The sequence below is a fragment of the Podarcis erhardii genome (assembly GCF_964252035.2).
Source record: "Podarcis erhardii genome assembly, chromosome: 5".
Taxonomy (NCBI): domain Eukaryota; kingdom Metazoa; phylum Chordata; class Lepidosauria; order Squamata; family Lacertidae; genus Podarcis; species Podarcis erhardii.
Genome location: NC_138509.1, coordinates 100,403,863 through 100,418,982, shown reverse-complemented (window position 1 = coordinate 100,418,982; position 15,120 = coordinate 100,403,863). Strand labels below are relative to the sequence as shown.

At 50.1% G+C, this 15,120-nt stretch overlaps 1 protein-coding gene and 2 long non-coding RNA genes across 5 annotated transcripts in view; 1 reads left to right on the top strand and 2 right to left on the bottom strand.

Annotated features, from left to right (window-relative positions):
* Positions 1–15,120, bottom strand: part of LOC309342411 — a 223,794-nt gene that overhangs the window by 30,637 nt on the left and 178,037 nt on the right. The window lies entirely within an intron of this gene.
* LOC309342428 overlaps positions 1–15,120 on the top strand; it is a 259,920-nt gene that overhangs the window by 137,664 nt on the left and 107,136 nt on the right. The window lies entirely within an intron of this gene.
* The window catches only part of CCDC50 (coiled-coil domain containing 50), a 47,195-nt gene that overhangs the window by 30,637 nt on the left and 1,438 nt on the right, over positions 1–15,120 (bottom strand). The window lies entirely within an intron of this gene.

The following is a 15,120-nucleotide window of genomic DNA, read 5'->3' as shown; positions in this document are numbered from 1 at the left end:
TCTGGTTGAGAACAGGATCCATTCCGGAGCCCCGTTCGCAACATGAGCAGAACACAATCTGTGCGGGTTGCGATTCGCTGCTTCTGCACATGCACGTGACATCATTTTGAGCGTCTGCGCATGCGCAAGCGGCGAAACCCGGAAGTAACCCGTTCTGTTACTTCCGGGTCGCCGCGGGACGTATCCTGAAAGAATGTAACCTGAACCGAACGTAACAAACGTTTTTCTGTATGGGACAATGACAATAAAAATTACCGTATTGTATTGTATCCCACCACCCTCCTTGACTGCTGCTATCAAGAGCTGGCATGAACTTTGCAAAGTGCGGATCTCTGAGAAGCCCCCTTGCCCATCCTTAAGTAGAAAAGGGCTTGTGGGGTGACACGCAGGCAAGAGGCAGGAAGGAGAGAGAGCGCTTCGGCTTTTTGTTTCTCCCCCTGCCCTTCGCCTTCTCTCATGCCCTTCCAGGCTTTTTGTTCTCCTCTTCCCCGCACACGCCCCTTCCTTGGCTGCTGACGCTCCCCCTCCCCGAGGAGAAGCTGCGCAGAAGGATGTGCAAGGAGGCACCAGGGACTGTTTGTTGCTTTTGGGGAAGGGGGTGGAGGGACCCCTCCAGGCCAGCATCCTGTTCCCACCACCAGACGCCCGTGGGAAACCAGCAATCAGGATTCGAGCACAAGACCAACACAATCCTGTCCTGCAGTTCCCAGGAACTGGGATTCAGAATCATCGCTGCCTCCAGCTTTTGGAGGGCAGGGCAAAGTCATCCTTTCTGGTAGCCATCGGTAGCCCTCTCCTTCCTCACAAATTTGTCTCATCCTCTTTTCTCCCCCCCCCTTTTTTTAATTGGAAATTTTATTTACAACATAACATAAACTCCCCACACCCCCCAATACAATAAGCATAACATACAATACAAACAACCAAATAAAAGACTTCCTTTATCCTGTATCTGGCCTCCTTATTTACTTCTTATAAGCTGTTTCCTTTGTGAATAATTATTAAGATTTTTCTAATTATAACTTAGATATCCACAAAGTCTCCTGCAGACATTAATTGAAACAAGTCCAGGTATGTATTTTAGGGCTCTGTTTTGTGAAGTATTCTCTGCATTTTCCCCAGGCTTTTCAAAACTCTTGTCTAGTGTGATCTCTAATTGCCTCTGTTAATCTAGCCAGTTCAATATACTCTAACAGTTTGTCTTGCCATTCCTTTTTTGTTGGCACAGTTTATTTTTTCCAGTTTTTAGCAATCAGGATCCTTGCCGCTCCTGTGGCATAGAGGAATATCTTCTGATCTTCTTTTGTATACCTGTGTCCGTTATCCCTGGTAGAAAAGCTTCTGTATTTTTCATAAAGTGATACTTAAAGATTCTTTTAAGCTAGTCATATACTATGTTCTAGAAGCTTCTGATTTCTTTACAGGTCTGTCTCATCCTCTTTTCAAGACATCCAAGTTGGTGGCCATCCCTGCCTCCTGTGGGAGGGAGTTCCATAGGTCAACTTCGCTGCGTGAAGAAGTCCTTTTTTGAAAATATGTCCCAACATTCAGCTTCATTAGATGCCTACAAGTTATGGTGTCGGGAGAGCACGAGGAAATCTTATAATAATAATAATTTATTATTTGTACCCCGCCCATCTGGCTGGGTTTCCCCAGCCACTCTGGGCAGCTTCCACAAATACCAGAAATACACTAATATGTCATACATTAAAAACTTCCCTGAACAGGGCTGCCTTAAGATGTCTTCTGAATGTCAGGTAGTTGTTTATCTCTTTGACATCTGGTGGGAGGGCGTTCCAGAGGGCAGGCGCCACCACCGCGAAGGCCCTCTGCCTGGTTCCCTGTAACTTGGCTTCTCGCAATGAGGGAACCACCAGAAGGCCCTTGGCGCTGGACCCCCAGTCACCAGTCTAGCATTCTGGATTAGTTGTAGTTTCTGGGTCACCTTCAAAGATAGCCCCACGTAGAGTGCATGGCAGTAGTCCAAGTGGGAGATAACCAGAGCATGCATCACTCTGGAGAGACAGCCTGCGGGCAGGGAGGGTCTCATCCTGCATACTAGATGGAGCTGGTAGGCAGCTGCCCTGGACACAGAATTGACCTGCGCCTCCATGGACAGCTGTGAGTCCAAAATGATTCCTAGGCTGTGTACCTGGTCCTTCAGGGGCACAGTTACCCCATTCAGGACCAGGGAATCCTCCACACCTGCCCGCCTCCTGTCCCCCCAAAACAGTACCGTACTTCTGTCTTGTCAGGATTCAAACTCAATCCATTAGCCGCCATCCATCCTCCAACCGCCTCCAGACACTCACACAGGACCTTCACTGCCTTCACTGGTTCTGATTTGAAAGAGAGGTAGAGCTGGGTATCATCTGCATATTGATGGACACCCAGCCCAAACCCCGATGATCTCTGCCAGCAGCTTCATATAGATGTTAAAAAGCATGGGGGAGAGGACGGAGCCCTGAGGCACCTCTATTTACTTTTATCATGTTGCCTTTCAGTTGTCGGGGTCTTAAGTTTTAACGGCGATACGGAAACCATCCTTCTATACTGCAGATTCAGCAAAACTTGCTCTTTACTCCTTCGTCCATTTTTTAAGCCACCTTTGCAACTTGAAAAGTAGGGTATCAGATATGCATTGATTTCATTTCCAGATGCACCCTTGGAAGCGTCTAGAAAGTCGGGTCGGCCAAATGTGTTTCCCAAGAGCCACACAGTGCTTCTCAGCCGCTTCCCAGAGCCAGCATATTTGGGAACTGGACTGGGCTGGCTTAAAAGTCTGTGGAGGGGAGAGGGCTGCAGGTGGCTCCTTGTCCCCTTTGGTGTGACTGAAGAAGAACAGTTGGAAGGGACCCCGAGGGTCATCCAGCTCAACCCCCTGAAACACAGGCTTGAATGTGAGAAAACCTCCCAGCCATTGACAAAAATGTCAAGCAAAATATTTAAATAATCATGACAAAAAGAGGGGCGATCCAAAGATCATTAAAATCAACAGTAGCTAAAAAAGAGGTGAAAGGCAGGGAACCTCGCCATGGCCGGATAGACTTGCCTAAACAAAAAATGATATTGGCAAGCCCAGAAAAGGAGAAACCTTGTGGGAGATGAAATGCAGGGAATACAGGGACCTGGGACGCTTTCTGGGAACAAGAGTCATGGATTTGTGGCTTCACTGGGTGAAGGGAATGTGCGGCTCAAGGCTCTCGGCTCGACTCCAGTCTGGATATTTACCAAAAGGAAAAAAATGTTCCCGCAGGAAATGCCTGTTAATTTTAAGCTCCAGTTCTTCAAAACAGAGGAGCGTTTAGAAACAGGCACCGACATTCCAGCAACGGACCACAGGACGTCGTGGAGGAGCCCCTGAAACATCCTTATCCCAAATCACGCACTCTAGCTTGGTGCGTTCCAGGTGTTCCTGGCCATCCCAGCTGTGCTCCAAAACAGGTTGCGGAAAACTGCCATAACCTAAGGCCATAAGGAGAGCCTGCTGGATCAGGCCCATGGCCCTTCCAGTCCAGCATCCTGTTCTCCCAGTGGCCAGAGATGACTCAGTGGGAAATCCTCAAGCAGGATTTGAACCCAAGACCCCTCTCCCCTCCTGCAGTTCCCAGCTGTGGAGGAAGGGCAGAGCCACCCTGGCTAGCAGCCATTGAGTGTCTATGGGCTACCTTTAAAATTAGGCTGCATTTTGAATTGCATTTTAACCTGTATTTTAAATTGTTTCCCCCCCCCCCCATTATGTTTTTACTGTAATTTTACTGGTGTTAGCCACCCTGAGCCCGGCTCTGGCCGGGGAAGGCAGGGTATAAATTTATTTATTTTTAAAATATTATTATTATTATTATTATTATTATTATTATTATTATTATTATTATTATTATCTTCTTCTTCTTCTTCTTCTTCTTCTTCTTCTTCTTCTTCTTCTTCCATGAGACCTAACTAGCTGTGGCCAGGGATAGAAACTCAGGTATACAAGCCAGGGGCCAAATGTCTAGTTGCCATTTTGGGGCAAGACTTGTTTTTCAAAGGATGGGCTGACTGCGATCAATTCTCAGGTAAACATCTGGCTAGTTCAGATGACAACCTTGAGCCGGGTTAAGAGCTTTGAGAACTTAAAAGAAGAAATATTGAGAAACTTAGTGACTTGATCCAGGGACAGTCTACCTAGAGACTGGCCTTTTCGGGCCTCTTTTTCTTATGCTTGTTGAAAAATCAATAGCATTTATTTAAAGGAGTGGTCGGGAACATCCGTGAGTTGTTTTGGGGCTCCTTTTTGGGCTTCGAAAGAGAGCCATCCATTAAATCCTCACCCGGCTGAGAACAATTGGGAGCATCAAAAGCAAAGAGAATGGAATGGAAAAAAGAATTTCAAGGTGGGCTCTGTTTGCGGAAAAGTCCCAGGTTCAGTACTGCTCTGCCAAAGAATGGAAGAGTTGGGAGGGGTTCCCCAGGGGCCATCTAGTCCATCCCTCTGCAATGCAGGAAGCTGAGCTCCCATGTGCCACAATATTTGTACAAGAAACCACGCCATATAGATACAGTGCCGGATTTACATATAAGCTAAACAAGCTGTAGCTTAGGGCCCCACTCTCTTGGGGGCCCCCAAAAAAATTTAAAGAAAAAAACACACACCTGGATGTACATTTCCAAAATATAAGATAAAAAACTAATAAAATAAAACCTACATGCAGCAACAGTGTTTTGTGTTGTGTAGGCTCCTATGATATAAGTCATGGGCCCCACCTGCTAGCCTGCTCCCTCAAATATCTCGTTTGCTCCTTTCTATATATAGAGTGCCTACATTCTGCATGGACTGGTATATACTTCTTAGTTGTATTTCAGTTACTTTGATAAAATACATATTTTGTTATGTGCAAATGGCTTTAGATACCTTTAGGTACTTATTAGTTCCATAAGTGACCATATAGCATATAAAGGTACTGGGGTTGCGGCGCTCATCTCGCTTTATTGGCCAAGGGAGCCGGCGTACAGCTTCCGGGTCACGTGGCCAGCATGACTAAGCCGCTTCTGGCAAACCAGAGCAGCGCACGGAAACGCCGTTTGCCTTCCCGCCAGAGTGGTACCTATTTATCTACTTGCACTTTGACGTACTTTCGAACTGCTAGGTTGGCAGGAGCTGGGACCAAGCAACGGGAGCTCACCCCATCGTGGGGATTCGAACCGCCGAACTTCTGATCAGCAAGTCCTAGGCTCTGTGGTTTAACCCACAGCGCCACCCGCGCCCCTACATATATATAGGATACAGTGGTACCTCGGGTTACATACTCTTCAGGTTACATACCCTTCAGATTACAGACTCTGCTAACCCAGAAATAGCGCTTCAGGATAAGAACTTTGCTTCAGGATAAGAACAGAAATTGTGCTCCAGCGGCACGGCAGCAGCAGGAGGCCCCATTAGGTAAAGTGGTGCTTCAGGTTAAGAACAGTTTCAGGTTAAGAACGGACCTCCGGAACGAATTAAGTTCTTAACCTGAGGTACCACTGTATATGCAACACAAAAAATGGGCACAATTTGTTGTTGACAAAGGACAGCTGGACATAGAAAGGGCCTCATTACCATCAGGAGCTTAGGGCCTCATCAAACCTCAATCCAGCCCTGTATAGATACTTTCAGCGCACAAGAAGGGAGGTTTGCCAAAGCCTCAAATACCAGCCGTCCAGATAATGGAGATTAAAGGTCTTCCAAGGTTTTGCAATCCTTTGCGGGTGGGGAAGCGTTTGAGCACGAAGCAACGAGGGAACAGGAACGCAAGCTTGCAAACGGCTGGGGGGGGTGGGCCACTGGCTTTCCCTGCCCCCCTCCCCGGCGATCCCACCCCCACCCCATGCCATCTTCCAGAGCCTGGACAAAGGAGGTCTTCGTCCCCTGGCACACGTCACGGACCTCCCAGCCAAAGGACGGCAAAGAAGAATGAGCAAACACAACAAAAACCCAACCGAAGGCAAAATCATGCCCATTAGGAATGACTCAAGTGACCTTTACCCAAAGGCAGGGAAGGAGGGCTGGCGTCGCGCCATGGAGAATCAGCCAGGATTGGCCATGGCTGGCGCGTGGAGGTTGCCCTGGCGACGGTGCCCTGCTCTCCACGCTCCGATTCAATGGCTCCTTGGCGTGTCAACAGATGCGGCCCCCTCCATCCCCAAGAAGGCCAGACCCACAGCCCAGGTTGCGCTGCCTTTTCCCCTTGCAGAGCTTTCATGCACTGTCTCGGCCTGTAGGAACTCGGCTGTTTTTTGTGCACTTTGGAACTCCCTGCCCCTTGATACCTGCATTCACGGTACTCTCTTGGCGCCTGCTAAAAACCAGGTGCTTAGAAAGTTGGTGTGGATTTACCATTTTATGTTTCAAACCGCTGCTGAAAATCTCTCTCGATATATTTTTCTTCCTTTTATCTTTCTGTAAACTGCTCCCCCCCCCCCGCCACAATCAACTAGTGCATAATTTTTGTGAAATACATAATTTTGATCCATGAAAACACCTAAGCCAGTCACTTCCCCACAGCCCCCTAAAAATGGCGCAAGGCAGTTGTTTTCCGTAAGTTCAAAAAATCAGCCCCCTTGATCCTATAAAAAGCACAATTCAAAATAGCAGTTTGCACAACCCACTAAGGAAAGTAATAAAAGGTAAAGGGAACCCTGACCATTGTGACCAGTCGTGACCGACTCTGGGGTTGCGGCGCTCATCTCGCTTTGCTGGCTGAGGGAGCCGGCGTACAGCTCATGTGGCCAGCATGACGAAGCCGCTTCTGGCAAACCAGAGCAGCACACGGAAACGCCATTTACCTTCCCGCCAGAGCGGTACCTACTTATCTACTTGCACTTTGACGTGCTTTTGAACTGCTAGGTGGGCAGGAGCAGGGACCGAGCAACGGGAGCTCACCCTATCACAGGGATTCGAACCGCCGACCTTTTGATTGGCAAGTCCAAGAGGCTGTGGTTTAATCCACAGCGCCACCCGCGTCCCTAAGGAAAGTAATAACGCAATATAATTCAGAACAGTAACAATTCATGGCACATTTACTCAAAGTCCAATTCAAGCTATTTAGTTTAATTCAACAAAACCGACAAACTTGATCCAGTGGTAACGGTTTTTCTAGGTCTGCTAAGCCATTTGCGCCTCCAGCGGCCCCTTGCTGCCCCCTGCCTCTTAACACCCTCCCAGGTAACCCCACTGCCCTCCCCAGGGGGGTGGTACCACCCATTCTGGGAACCACTGGTTAAAGCGAGGCTGGACCATTAGAAATGAAAAGACCCCGGCTCAAACCAGGGCCAAGAATTCAGGAAGGAGCAAAACTTTGAGAGCCACCTCGCTGCAGAGAACCCCCAAACTTGCTTCAATTGAGGCGAAACCTTGGTCACAATTCCAGCTGAGGTTCACCTGTCCTCCTCCTCTGCCCAAGCTGCAAAATGCAAGGGCAGACGCTGTCAAGCTGGTGCCCTCTAGATACTTCAGACTACAATTCCCATCAGCTTTGCTTGCCCTCGATGGAACCCAATCCTGAGACGGCTGACCATCACTAAATTGCAAAAAGCAGCGGCTTTGTGGGAGCCTCCCCCAGAACCATCACTTTTCAAAGCAGCCCTAGCCAGCTTCTGGGCGCTGGGTGAGCTGTTGGCCTGCCTGAGTTTTACCGCAGGTGCTTTTGAGCAGGAAGCGGGTTCGAGAGGAAGCAAAGAAGGGAGTCAGCGGCAGGCCAGCTGGCCAGGCAGCCCATGCACCCATTCGCACAGCTGCTGAAAATTGCAGAAGCACCACCTGCATGCAAACCTCTGCCTAGTGAAAGTGCCCTTTCCCAGTTTGCTCTCTCTCCCTCTCGCAATTGCAAAGGCAGTTTCGCCAATACGGCACTGGGAGTGGCTGGGTAAATAACTAAGGGAGATCTAGGAAGGTGTTCTGGCGGGAGGAGAAAGGGAGTTTCTAGAGCTCCACAGTGTGTGTGTGTGTGTGTGTGTGTGTGTGTGTGGAGAGAGAGAGAGAGAGAGAGAGAGAGAGGGATCTACTCTCTTTCTGAGCTGAATGCTGAAATATGAAATACAGGGAATTCTGAATTGCTCTTGCATTTCGCCCCATTGGGGGCATTCAACCTTAAAATAAGAACATATTAAGAGCCCTCTGGGACGCAGGTGGCGCTGTGGGTAAAACCTCAGTGCCTAGGACTTGCCGATCGCATGGTCGGCGGTTCGAATCCCAGCGGCGGAGTGAGCTCCCGTCGCTCGGTCCCAGCGCCTGCCAACCTAGCAGTTCGAAAGCACCCCTGGGTGCAAGTAGATAAATAGGGACCGCTTAGCAGCGGGAAGGTAAATGGCGTTTCCATGTGCTGCGCTGGTGCTGGCTTGCCAGAGCAGCTTCGTCACGCTGGCCACATGACCCGGAAGTGTCTGCGGACAGTGCTGGCTCCCGGCCTCTAGAGTGAGATGAGCGCACAACCCCAGAGCAAGAGCCACAGTAGCCATCGAAAGCCCCCTGCTCTGTGGATCTGTCTAAGCCTCCTTCAAAAACCCTCTAGCTTGGCACCCATTGCAGCAGGGAGTTCCACAGTTTAACAATGTGCTGCGTAAAGAAGGGCTTTCTTTGGCTTGTCCTGAATATGCCAATATTCAGCATCAATTGAATGTCTACAAGTGCTAGTGTCAGGTCAGAGGGAGGAAAAACTTTTCTCTGTCTGTCCACTTATTGCATGCCACACGTTATGGGGGTCAGCAAACTTTTTCAGCAGGGGGCCGGTCCACTGCCCCTCCTTGTGGGGGGCCAGACTATATTTTGGAAAAATAATGAACGAATTGCTATGCCCCACAAATAACCCAGAGGTGCATTTTAAATCAAAGCACGCATTCTACTCATGTAAAAACACCAGGCAGGCCACACAAATAACCCAGAGATGCATTTAAAATAAAAGGACACATTCTACTCATGTAAAAACACACTGATTCCTGGACCATCCACAGGCCGGATTTAGAAGGCAACTGGGCCGGATCCGGACCCCAGGCCTTAGGTTGCCTACCCATGTTTTATAAGCTTCTATCATGGGCTGCCACTCGCTTGCCCTTTTTTTCTCCAAACCCACCAAAAAGATTTCTCCATGCGCAATGGGCGCGACCATCGAACGTCAACCTACAATTTGCACACAGATACAGGGGACGTTCGGGTTGCGAACATGATCCGTGCAGGATGCACATTCGAAACCCGCAGTGTTCGCACACGTGCGGGTTGTGATTCGGTCCTTCTGCGCATGCACAAAGCATGATTTAGCGCTTCTGCACATGCGCAACCGCCGAAACGCAGAAGTAACCCATTCCGGTACTTCTGCAACCCGAAAGAAACGCAACCTGAAGCGGCTGTAAGCTGAGGTATGACTGTATTCCCAAGCGTGCCTAACCCTATCCCTTCCCCTGTTTAGAAAAAGATCTCTGCTAAGATGCTTTCCTTTACACACATCGGCTTTCACATATGGGCACCTCAAATGCCATTTCTGTGCAGGTGAAAATCCAAGCTCCCAGCAGTGGGGAAATCTAGCCTGCCTCCATCTCCCCCCTCCCCACTTTCAAAAGCAACCTGACCCTGACCCCACCCCTTGGCGCTTTTCCCACAGCTCAGAAACAGGGAGAAGACATCTCTCCTGCAGCATGAAAGGGAGTGCGCGGTTCTTTGTAGCAAGGCAGGCTTGTGATGCGCAGGAGGTTAAGATCAAGGAACAGCCTGAGCTCTGTGTGCTCTCTGTGGGAGTCCCAGGGGTCCCTCTGCGCAAGCCCCCTCCCCGCTTTCAGGGCAGACAACAGCCGGTCTTTGAAAGAAAAGCCCGAAGGATAATAGGCAAGGGCCCTCCTCTCCTGAAAAGAAAATCCAGAGGCTTCAAGGCTGGCCGGGGAAAGGAAAATGGCAAACAAAAGGCCTAATGCTCTCTTGGTCCGCAAGCAAAATGACGCTCCTTCAGGTCTACTGCGCTGAGGCCGTTTAGGGCTTGAAAGGTCAGCACCAAAACATTGAATTGTGCTCGGAAACGTCCTGGGAGCCAAAGTAGGTTTTTCAAGACCGGTGTTATGTGGTCTTGGCGGCCGCTTCCAGTCACCAAAGAACGGGCTAAATCGCACTTTGCGCCTGCGCAGAAGCGCTGAATCGCAACCCGCACCGCTGCGGGTTGCGAACATGCATCCCACACGGATCACGTTCACAACCCGAGTGTCCACTGTATTACAAACAGGTGAACATAATAATACAGTCATACCTCGGGATAAATATGCCTCAGGATAAGTATTTTCGGGTTGCACTCCGCAGCGACCCGGAAGTAACGGAGCATGTTACTTCCGGATTTCGCCGCTCGCGCATGCGCAGATGGCCAAAATGACGTCATGCGCATGCGCAGATGCGTCTTACGTTCTATTCAGAATGCGAACGGGGCTCCAGAACGGATCCTGCTCACACCCCGAGGTGCCACTGTACGGAAACCTGCAGAGGGCTCAAAGCATTTAAAGGCCACCTTCCCATTCATCCGCAACAGCCCTGCAATGCAGGCCAGCAGGGTTGTCGCCATATTGTGGCCGTGGCGGGAGGGGTGGAGACCTGAGACTGACCTGCCTTTATGGCCACCAGATGTGCTCAGGGGGACGTGGTATTTCAACCAGGAACGTCTTAAGTTGCTGCTCACTGTTTTGGTCCCTGCTCCCCAGCGACACCAACCGCGGGGGAACCTAGCCAACCGTCTCCTTCCGAAGGTGGCGAACTCTCCCTCTTTGGAGGCTTTTAGGCAGAGCTTGGGTGGCCTCCTGTCAGGGATGCTTTAGCTGAGATTCCTGCATTGCAGCGGGTTGGACTAGATGACCCCTGGGGGTCCCTTCCAAGTAACGTCACAATTCTATGAACACCGTTATTTTTATTTATTTGGCCAAAGTCGTTACAAAGGAAGGTGCATGAAAGCAAAACACATTGCCAGGCCAATTGTTATTAAAACTAGGCATGTTGTCAACTGAAAATGAGCTCCCCTGAAGAATTTAACTTACCATCCCCACCAACTTCTATCCTTCAAATTGCCACTCGTGTGTTGCTAGTGTGTGCAAAGAGTCCAGATCCATGGAAACATCAGGTGCATCCACCCAGGCAGGTGGGCAGCTTCACTTGGTCGCAAGTGGCCCACAGGTAGGTGCAAAATGCACATGGCAAATTTCGTTGATCTGTGGAACTCCCTCCCACAGGAGGCAGTGATAGCCACTAACTTGGGAGGCTTTAAAAGAGGACTGCTCTGCCTCCAGGGTTGCAGGCAGCTATGTTTCTGAATGCCAGGTGCTGGAGGGTTGTGTTCGAATCCTGCTTGCGGATTTCCCTTAGGGGCATCTGGTCAGCCACTGCAAGAGCTGGACCAGATGTTTGGGCCACTGGCCCGAACCAGCAGGGACCTGCGATGTTCTCATTTGAAAAACACGCCACATGAAAGTGAGTCGCATCAAGGATTGAGCCGTCAGCAGTGTCTGCCGGACGGAAAACTCAGACCTACCCCTTTGTGTGGCAGGAAATGAACATTTCACATTTGAAAACTCTCCGCAACGTCCGCCACAAATTCGGCCCTCGTCACCCACAAAAGGGTCGAGTCCATTTGTCCTGTCCCAACATGATTTATGCCAGAAACTCTGCCCCAGCCTTGAACTCCAAAGCAATTAACCGGAACTCATCAATGCACATTCATTTCTATAGCGATCACCAAGAAAGCAGTTGATTTCACCGATTCGCACAAACTGAAATAATAGTGCTACGTGCAAGAGTGAGAGAAAATGTACCTCTTGGATCATGATTTGAGCCTGATTTGGTAAAGGCTGCAATCCTTCCCACGTTTACCTGGGAGTAAAGCCAAGGCAACTCAGCAGAGCTCATTTCTGAGCCTTGTTAGAAACTCAGATATATAAGCTAGGTACCAAATGGAGCCTTAAATCTAAGTCACAGTCACCACAAGGGAACATCTGTTCGCTAGGGGGCTGAACTAGATGACCCTGGAGGGACCCTTTTTCCAACGCTAAAATTCTGCGATTCCACGATCCTACTATCTCATTGCCTAACTGCAGCTTGCTCTTGCAACGATTCACTTGTCCCAGAATGCAAGAAGGAGACACACACAGTGGAAATGGAAATGGTATTAACTATGATCGAAGGCAGAGGTTTTTTAAACTGTGGTCACCAACCTGGTGCCCAGGTATCTCGCCGTAGTCACAGGTGGACTCGTGCCAGTAGCAAAACGCGCCTGGCGCCAGGCTAATTTCTAACACTAAGCTCCGGCCCAGCAGAGCGGCCAACTTACATCACGGGAACCTGGGTACATGCTTCCTTGCAACAGGAATGGCCAACTTTGGTGAGCTGTGGGCACCTCTGGGTTTTGGAGCACCCCCCTGGATCCTTCCCCAATTCCTTCACGGGATCAGCTCCCCCACTCAGAGAAAGAGGCGCAGAGAGAACACAAACGCTTCGCTTTCCCAAGAGATCCAGGCAGAACCTGCGCCTTGGAAAGCACATGGACCTGAAAAAGGGGCCGTTTTTCCAGCTTCCTCCTTTAGTCCTATGTTCCTGTTCAAGGGAGAAAAAATAACGACCCTTATTTCTTGACCAAGCAGGGTATAAAAGGGGGTTGTGGGTCAAAGGATCTGTGGGCCTTGGGGGGGGGCATAATAATAATAATAATTTATATTTTGTACCCCGCCCATCTGGCTGGGTTTCCCCAGCCACTCTGGGCAGCTTCCAACAAAGATTAAAAATACATTAAAATGCCACACATTAAAAGCTTCCCTAAACAGGGCTGCCTTCAGATGTCTTCTAAATGTCAGCTAGTTGTTTATTTTCCTTGACATTTGATGGGAGGGTGTTCCACAGGGCGGGCGCCACCACCGAGAAGGCCCTTTGCCTGGTTCCCTGTAGCTTTGCTTCTTGTAGTGAGGGAACTGCCAGAAGGCCCTCGGCGCTGGACCTCAGTGTCCGGGTAGAACGATGGGGGTGGAGACACTCCTTCAGGTATATTGGGCCGAGGCCATTTAGGGCTTTCAAGGTCAGCACCAACACTCTGAATCGTGCTTGGAAACGTACTGGGAGCCAATGTAGGTCTTTCAGGACCGGTGTTATGTGGTCTCGGCGGCCGCCCCCAGTCACCAGTCTAGCTGCCGCATTCTGGATTAGTTGTAGTTTCTGGGTCACCTTCAAAGGTAGCCCCACGTAGAGCGCATTGCAGTAGTCCAAGCAGGAGATAACTAGAGCATGCACCACTCTGTCGAGACAGTCCGTGGGCAGGTAGAGTCTCATCCTGCATACCAGATGGAGCTGGTAAACAGCTGCCCTGGACGCAGAATTGACCTGCACCTCCATGGACAGCTGTGAGTCCAAACATCGTCTGTAGGTGATGAAAGGTCTTCCTCCATTGTTCCCTCACAGTGAGGGAACTGCCAGAAGGCCCTTGGAGCTGGACCTCAGTGTCCAGGCTGAATGATGGGGGTGGAGATGCTCCTTCGGGTCTACTGGGCCGAGGCACTGCGCCCACGAGCACCGTATCAGCGACCCCTGTCTCCAGGTACAGGGCGGTATATGAATTCAATAAACGATAAAAATAAAGAATAACACACATCCCATCCCAGAGTATTTGGAAGAGTAGAAAAGCCTTTCTTTGCTCCCATGCCGGAAGTAGGACTGGGCCAGGAGATAGGCTCCAACATTTCCTGTTTTGCAGGGGGTGGGATGGATGTCCCCTGGGGATCCCTGCCAGCTCTACTATTTTATGGTTCCGTGATAGAAAAAAGCCACATACCTTAAAAAAAAAAAAAAAAACACACACACCCTGCATTTAAACCCTATTTCCCAATCCAAAGCGAAGAGGCAGCTCGCAATAAAAAGAGGATAAGAGAATAAAATGATAAAATATAAAAGGCAAAAAGGAGCTAAAAGCACAGCTGCAAGGTCTGAAAGGTTAGGTAGCTATGTTTTTATCAATAAAAATGTGCTACAATTAATTTGGGCGATCCACCCCTCCCACAAATTTATTTTTTTAAAAATTCAAGTACTTAAAAAGCCAGAGTGTGGTGTGGTGTAGTGGTTAGAGTGTTGGACCAGGACCAGGGTTCAAATCCCTTCTTGGCCATGAAGCTCAGGCCAGTCACCGTCTCTCAGCCTGACCTCCCTCGCAGGGTTGTTGTGGAGCAATTAAATGAGGTGGGAGAGAATTATTATTATTATTATTATTATTATTATTATTATTATGTCAGCCTGAACTCCTTGGACGAAAGAGACTGGGATATAAATGCAATAAACAAGGGGGGGGGGGGGGAGTGAGGCCAAGCCCAGTTTTAAATGACGCGTCCTCTGCAGGGGGTGGACTAGAGGACCTTTTAGATCCCTTCTAATCCTATGATCCTATTGTCCCCTGCCCCTTTTTGTCTGGAGTGGAGGGGAAGGCCGCAACGCACAAAGGAAGTGGACCTTATGGGCAGAAACGAATGCAGAAAAATCCCTGCACCGAGAAAGGTAGCAGCTTGGGGCGGCAAGGGGTCAGGGGGGGGCCTTTTGCCTTTTGCCTCAGACACCCCCTGGACTGCAGCTCAGCGGTTACAGCAGCTGCTTGGCATGCAGAAGGAGGTGTCGGGTTCAAGGCCCCAAGGGCAGCCAAGACAGCCAGGGGAAAACAGCTTCCTACATGGATCAACCCTTTGCCCAGATTCATGAGAACTAGAATCTGGTTTATTTGGGGGGCCAGGGCTGGGGTGGGGGGAGCTCCGGGGAGAGCAGCTGCTGCCGGCCAGAGCAGGACTAGAGGGGTACGAATCGGTGACAGCTTCCCAGGTCTCCAACTGCCCGGGAGATTCGTGGCACGTCTGAAAGGGGCTCCCCGTGTTCCCCATCGCAACGGGGCGCGGCGCCAGGCAGACCCCCGATCCGGCCCTCCAGGCCTTCTGATCAACGAGTGCCACGGGGGGGGGCATCCGGCATAGAGACCCCCCGGCGGTAGAAACCCCCTCCAGTCCCTCCCCCGCAGAAGGGAGAAAGGATTAGACTCCCCCCCCCCGACTCCGAAAAGGGGGCGCAGAGGAGGCCACCCAAAGGCACCTTCGCGACGCAGGCGACGGCGGGGGTGGGGAGAGAGG